Raw genomic sequence first — 8,081 nt, forward strand, 5'->3', positions numbered from 1 at the left:
AGTTTCAGAAAATTGTACGTAGTCATTTCTAGGTTTTCCTTTGAGCCAATATCCATTTGAACTGGTTTCACAACCCCATGAAGCACAATAGTAGGCTTTTGGCCCCCCACATCGGTAGGTATGGGTGTGCCCAGGGCAAAAATACCAAGATCGAAATCTGCAGGGTGGATAAGAGTCTCCTTTGGTTTTCTGGGTGTGTTCCCAAGACCCTTCAGCTAACTTACAAAGATCGAAAGTTAAGTCTGGCCACCAGGTGTTCAGGGCATGATGCCCTTGAGCCAGGACTAGTTTCTTACTAGTTTCAATATTATGAATAGACCAAACTAAATTTCTGGATACATGTGGACTGCCATAGGGCATCACAGGAAAAACTAAGATAATTAATAATGTGAAAGTTTTGTCTTTAACGGATTTTGGGTATGTTGTAAGCTTCATGTTGATTCTTGGGGTGTAGGGGCAGAGTCTTGTGGAGGTATTGCGGTGATTCGTGTCAGTTGTTCTGGGACCCACACTGGAACCTGTTGATCCTGTGGAAAAACACAAACAGACCCTCGGACCCAACGGAGGACAGGGTCTGGACCCTTCCATTGTCCAGTGAGGACATCTTTCCACTTGACCCATAGTTGAGGGGTGGAATTAGGAGAACTATGACGGTCAGCAGCTGAACGCCCATTGTCATCCAAAGTTAAAAAATTTAAAATAAAAAGAACTACATTAAGTTTATCCCTGGGGGATCTATAGGAGACCCCAATTCCCCCTTTTTGTTTTAATAAATGATTTTTGAGAGTAAGGTGGGCGCGTTCAATGATACCTTGGCCTTGAGGGTTGTAGGGAATTCCAGTCACCAATCGTATGTCAAATGTATCAGCAAAATGTTTAAAACTTTTAGAGGTATAAGCAGGTCCATTATCTGTCTTAATAATTTTTGGGATGCCCCAACAAGCAAATGTTTGTAAACAATGTTGAATAACATTGTTTACTTTCTCTCCGGTTAAAGGAGAGGCCATAATAACTCCTGAATATGTGTCAATAGACACATGGACATACTTTAGATTTCCAAATTCAGGGATATGAGTGACATCCATTTGCCAAATATGATTAGGCAAAAGGCCACGTGGATTTACTCCAAGTGATTGGACTGGAATAAGAGGTGCACAGTTTTGACAATCTTTGACTATTTGTCTGGCAATATCTTTTGTAATAGGAAATTTTCTGCGTAGGGTAGTGGAATTTACATGAAATTTATCATGGAAAAGTTTGGCCTGCTCTGTAACTGAAAAAACATAGGTTACTTTGGTAGCTATGTCGGCTAAATTATTGCCTTCCGTTAAAGGTCCAGGTAGTTTGATATGAGCTCTCATATGACCTACATAAAAGGGATGGGATCGCTCATGGATCAACTGTTGTAAGCTGTTAAAATAGGAGGTAATGGTAGAGTGTTGAGAAATGTAAGGCACTGTTTCTAACACAGCTAATGAATTTTTAACATAACAGCTATCAGTAAGTAAATTAAATGGTTTATCTTTTAATAATTTAAAGGCTAGTATAACTGCAGCTAATTCAGCAATTTGGGCAGAAGAGGCTGGAATAATAGTAGTATGTACTTCTTTATTAATTATTACAACTCCAGATCCATTTTTGGATCCATCAGTAAACACTATAACACCTTCTAGTATGGGATTAGCCTTCGTTATTTTAGGGAAAATAATAGGAGTGTTTAAACAAAATTGAATCCAGGGATGTTTAGGATAATGATTATCAAATTCTGCATTCGTAGAACATCGAAGTATAGCCCAATCTGTATCATGATTAATCAACCATTGTAATTGTTTAACAGTATAGGGAGTAATAATAAACCTTGGATGTGTCCCAAATGTAGATATGCAGCTTTCTATGCCTTTGAATATTAGCTGGGACACAGCATTGGGGTAGGATTGAAGCACCTTAGAGGGAGAACTAGGCAAATTAAGGTTACATAAGGGACCCCCCTGCCAGATAATACCTGATGGACTGTGTGCTTCCGGGATGACAATAAATGACAGGGGTTGAGTTAAATCACAGCGAGATACCTGACAAGATTTTAGACGTTCCTGAACTAGCTGAATAGCCTGTCTAGCTTCAGGTGTGAGAACTCTTATAGAATTTAAGTTAGGATCTCCCTTGAGCAAATCAAAGAGAGGCTTCAGCTCTCCTGTGGATAGTTTCAGATAAGGCCTAATCCAATTGATGTCTCCCAATAACTTTTGAAAATCATTAAGCGTCTTTAAGTGATCTATTCTTATGGTAAGTTTTAAAGGTTGTACTGTAGTAGCTGATAATTTAGTTCCCAAATAGTCTTGTAGATTTCCTGTTTGTATTTTGTCTGGGGCAATAATTAGACTCCACGATGCCAATTCTTTGGTTATAAATATTAAAGATTCCTTTAAAAGGGCTTTTTCTTTATGGCATAAGAGGATATCATCCATGTAATGATAAATTAAAAGCTGTTTAAATCTTTCTTGAGTGGATTTTAAAGCTTTATCCACATAAATCTGGCACAAGGTAGGACTATTAGCCATACCTTGGGGCAATACAACCCATTCAAATCTTGGATCAGGTTGAGCATGATTGATAGAGGGTAAGGTGAAAGCAAATCTCCAGCAATCATTTTTATGTAAAGGTATAGAGAAGAAACAATCTTTTATATCAATAATAATAGTAGGCCATCCTTTGGGCAGAGCTGAAACTAAAGGCAGGCCACGTTGAATGGGCCCCATAGGGTACAGCTGATCATTAATTGCTCTGAGATCATGAAGCAGTCTCCATTTCCCTGATTTCTTTTTAATAACAAAAATAGGTGTATTCCAAGGAGAGGTAGAAGGTTGAACATGACCAGCATCAAGCTGTTCCCTGACTAGATTTTGGGCAGCCTCTAATTTTTCTTTGGTTAGGGGCCACTGAGGTATCCATCGAGGCTTATCATCTTTCCAAATTATTGGAATTTTATCTGTTTCAGTGGCCCCTAGGAAAAACCCAGCCCTGTGGTATTAGCTTTTGGAATAGGTATACTTGGAGGGGAAGTATTACCTTGATTGTGTTTGCCTAAACCTTTTCCTTCTTTATACCCCATATGTTGTAACATATTTTTAATTGGAGTACCTTTATAGATTTGATCAGTAGTTAGTTTAACATCCATCTGTTGTAAAATATCCCTTCCCCATAGGGAGATGGGTAAATTACATACATATGGCTGAAATATTCCAGAATGACCTTCATTATCTTTTCATTGTAAGGAAGCTGCACTCTGGTCAGGACTGGAAGCTACGCCCAGTCCTCTTAGGGTCTGGTTGGCTGTAACAAGTGGCCAACCCTTTGGCCAGTCATTGGAAGAGATAATGCTTTTATCTGCTCCTGTATCTAATAACCCTGTAAATTCCTTTCCCCCTATGGTAAGTTTTAATAATGGACGGTCCCCAAGATTCATAGTGAAGCAAGCAAAAGGATCCCCAGCAGATCCAAATTCTTGAGATCCCCTAATTTTATCGCTTCTGGACCATAGGGTATGATTACTTGGTAGAATTAACATCTGAGCAATTTGATCTCCCAGAGATATTACTGTAATTCCTCTTGGAGATGAAACCATAATTTTTACTTTTCCCTCAAAATTAGAATTAATAACCCCTGGATGAACTATAAGTCCCTTTAAAATAGTTGAGCTTCTTCCTAATAATAGTCCTACCGAATTTTGTGGTATTTTGTCATTCCAATCTGAATCTATCATTTGAACTCCCATATCAGGAGTTAAGACCAGTCTGGAGGTGGCACAGATGTCCAGTCCTGCGTTCCCTTTAGTAGCTCTGGATTCCCTCCTTTCTCCGTAAGGGGTGTACCATTGCCTTGGAACCTGTTGAATTACCCCGCAAATTTGTTGTGGGCCCCGGGGTAGGCCCTGCTTCCCGTTTTTTGTCAGTCTTGGGTTAGGTCCTAAATAATTACCATTGTTGTCCCTAACTGATTGGCACATATTTGCCCAATGATTACCCTTTTTACATCTAGGACATAGCCCTGGATTATGTGGTTTTTGAGTTTTATTTGGAGTTTTATTTGGACAATTGGCTTTGTAATGTCCAAATTGTCCACAAAGAAAGCAAGTCCTAGAGGTTATTTTATATGATGGGTTGGTATTATAGGGTTTTTGTAACCCTTGTACAATGGCTGAAGCTAACACTTGTCCCTGGATAGTAGAATCATTTATATCCCTGCAAATGTTTAAATATGCAGATAAATCTTTATTTTTTCAGGGTCTAATGGCCTCTTTACACCATTTATTAGCTTGTTCATATGCTAGTTGTTTGACCAAAGGCATAGCTTGATCAGCTTCCCCAAAGATTCGACTAGCTGTTTGTATTAGTCTGTCTACAAAATCTGCATATGGTTCATTAGAACCTTGTATTACTTTAGACAATTGACCTTGTAGATCCCCTGAGCCTTGAAGAGTTCTCCAAACCTTTATGGCAGCAGTAGCAATTTGTTGGTATACTGCAGGAGGATATTGAATTTGAGCTTGAATATTATCATATTGCCCTTGCCCTGTGAGCATATCTATGTTCCAATCAGGATTGCCTGCTGCTGCATTTCTTCTGGCTGTATCTAAACAGATCTCATGGTGAGTTGTTTTCCACATTAAATATTGTCCACCAGTCAAAGTAGCCCTAGCTAAATTTTCCCAATCTCTAGGGATCAAATTTAAAGATTAAATAGTCTCTACAAGTGACATGGTGAATGCAGCTTGAGGGCCATAAGTACCAACTGCTTCTTTTAATTGTTTTATTAATTTAAAATCCAGCAGTTGGTGATATCTCTGATTTTGTGGATTTTCAAATACGGGAAAACAAGAACTAGTATTGGGCTCATATTCCTTCCAGGATTGTTTTAGGGGGTTCTCTGGGTAATTATATTCAGGAAGAGGCACTTTAGGAGGTTCCTTGGGCTCCGGGAAATTAAACTGTATATTGGAGCCATAGGATGGTGGAATTGATTGTGGTAATGGGCTATTAGAGGATTTTTGTATGTTAAAACTAAAGTTTTTAAGTGAAGGATATATTTTCTTAGTACCAGGTGGCGCCAACTGTATATCATTTACCCTTGGTTCAGGTTCCTCATCTGATAGTTCCTTTTCTGACTCGCTTTGGTCAGATTTAAGGGGAGGAAAGGAACATAACGATCTTTGTTCTTTCACTTCCTCCAAAATATTATTTCCTTCATTTAGAGGGGGTTGAAATTTCTCTTTTTGTGAGGTCAAACAACCTTTTACAAGAGACCATATAGCCAAGGTGCCAACAGGTAATATTTCCTGTTGATCAGCTTTAAGTAAGTCTTCACCCAAGTGTTCCCATTGTGGGACATTTAATAATCCTTTATCTAAAAACCAAGGAGATATATTTTCCACTGTCTGTAAAAATTTTCTTGCTGAGGAGGCCTTTAAGGGTGTTCCATTGATTTTTAAAGGAGCATTTAAAGGCCCCTCCATACAGGCTCTAGACATTTCTGAACCCATTGTTTTAGTAGTACTGATGGAAACGACGCGGAAAAAAGAGATACCACCAATTTTAATGAATCAGATTTATTGTGTTTTCCCTGTTTTTTGTCTCTTTGTTCTAGTTATAATGGCCACCCTCCGTGTGCCTGTTTTTAATTTAAATGGACCGCTTTTCTGCGTGTCCTCGGACTTCTTTTAAGGAGTCCTGATTGCTTGTTAGTGATTGTAGTTGCTTTACTGTGATACTTTTATTAACTGGACCACTTTCCGCGTGTCCTAATTTAATTGCTATATTGCAATGTAATGTCCTTGGACTACCTTTTTCTGTTTAATTGCTTTATTGTAATGTAATGTAATGTCCCCGGACTACCTTTCGTGAGTCCTGATAGTCGCTTTATCGCGAACTTTCACTTTAATTGGACTACTTTTCCTATGTCCTGATAATTGTAATGTAATGTCCCTGGACCACCCTTTTAATCGCTTTATTGTGATGTAATATTAAGGCTGCCTTTATTACTATTTTATTTTTTATAACATTAATCTATAAAACTTATTATAACATTAATCTTAAAAATTTAATCTTAAAAACTTATTATAACTTTAATCTTAAAAACTATAATATTAATCTTAAAAACTTATTATAACTTTAATCTTAAAAACTTATTATAACTTTAATCTTAAAAACATTTAATCTTAAAAACTTATTATAACTTTAATGTTAAAAACTTACCTAGGTAGTTGCTGCTGGTCTAGAGGTCCCTGGTTCGTTCCTGGGTTTCGGCACCAAATGTCGCGTTCCTTCTGCCCACAGAGAGAGACACGACACATCAGTTGTTCATCAGAGCTCTTTATTCTTCTCTCTTCCTCCTCTGATCATCCTCTGATGATCCTCTGATGATTTTACAAGGCAGTTACAGTCATATTTATATGAATCATGAGCCAATCAGGTTACAGAGGATGTGGGGAGAGCAAGATTACAATGTAGTATAAAGCGGGGTAAAAAGAGGGTACACGGAAGAACAAGATTTCAATTTAATGTATCAAGAGAGTTCATGATGGGCATGGGTTACTTCGTCCAATCAGAGCAATTCTTTTTGGTACTGGCTTAGTGCCGAGGCAACTTCCTTAAGCAGTGTTAGCAGTTTGTTGCAAACCAGGCCGGCCCGGCTCAGCGCCAGGTTGCCCCGGCTTAGTGCCAGACTGGAAGTCCTTGATGTTGCAAACCAGGTTGCCCCGGCTCAGTGCCAGTGTGGAAGTCCTTGTCAGCTGTTTGTTGCAAGCCAGGTTGCCCCGGCTCAGTGCCAGTGTGGAAGTCCTTGTCAGCTGTTTGTTGCAAACCAGGTTGCCCCGGCTCAGTGCCAGTGTGGAAGTCCTTGTCAGTTGTTTGTTGCAAACCAGGTTGCCCCGGCTTAGTGCCAGTGTGGAAGTCCTTGTCAGCTGTTTGTTGCAAACCAGGTTGCCCCGGCTTAGTGCCAGGTTCCGCACTGAAGTCCTTGATGTTGCAAACCACTGTCTCGGCATTAGGGCCATACTGAAATCCTGAAAGCCAGGCTAGGATGGGGTCCGCGGCCCCCAACACAAAGTTATATACCAGTGCCCAATTTTTTAAAGAATGGAGGGTTTCACTGTGGTATATTTGTATACTCATATAACTTAGTTTGAGAATGTCACTCCCAAAGTATGGCTGTACCATTCCCTCCTCTTTCTGTCCATTCCTCTACCTTCCCACTTATGGTCTTCCTTCCACTGTTATAATGTACATTTCCCCATATTACATGTTTCCTTCTGAGTGTTCCTTAATTTGTTTAACATGATGCTACCCAGTTCTATCATTTTTCCTGAACATGACATAATTTTTGTGGCTAAATAAGAATCCATTTTGTGTATGTGGCCTATATTTTTTCAGTGTATAATGGGGAGTTGGTTTAGCTGGGCCATATGATATTTCTATTTTTACTTTTATGAGTATCCTCCATCCTGCTTCCAATAGTAGATTTAATAATATGCATCCTTACTAACAATGTAGAGGAATTCCTATTTCCCACATCATCCTCATCAGTGTTCATTACTTACACTATTGAATGTTTCTTTTCCAAATGTTGTAAGATGCACTTTGAAATAAATTTTGATTTGCATGTTCCTGATGGTTAAATACAATGAATATACTTTTTCCTTTGTGGACTATCTGCTCATGTCATTGCTTAAATGAAAATTGAATCCTTTAGCGCTTTAATTATTTAATATAATAATAATCTGTCACAGAGTAACTGGCAAGAAATGTCTCCATGCTTTGCACTTTCTCCATACTCTGTTAGTTGTTTTCTTTACTCTTCTGAAGATTTTATTTTGATGAACTCCAACTTGTTATTATTTCCATGGCTATTATATTCCTCTTTATAAAGTCTTAGTCCATGCCTATATGTTGAGGTGTTTCCCCGACATATTCTGCAAGTGGTTGTAATGTTTCTATGCTTTTATCTAGGTTTTCTATCCCCTTGGTGATATCTTGTACTTGGACAGCAATAGAGATGTAGTTACATTCTTCTGCATGTGGATATCCAGT

This window comes from Sciurus carolinensis, chromosome 5 (genome assembly GCF_902686445.1).
Source record: "Sciurus carolinensis chromosome 5, mSciCar1.2, whole genome shotgun sequence".
Classification (NCBI taxonomy): domain Eukaryota; kingdom Metazoa; phylum Chordata; class Mammalia; order Rodentia; family Sciuridae; genus Sciurus; species Sciurus carolinensis.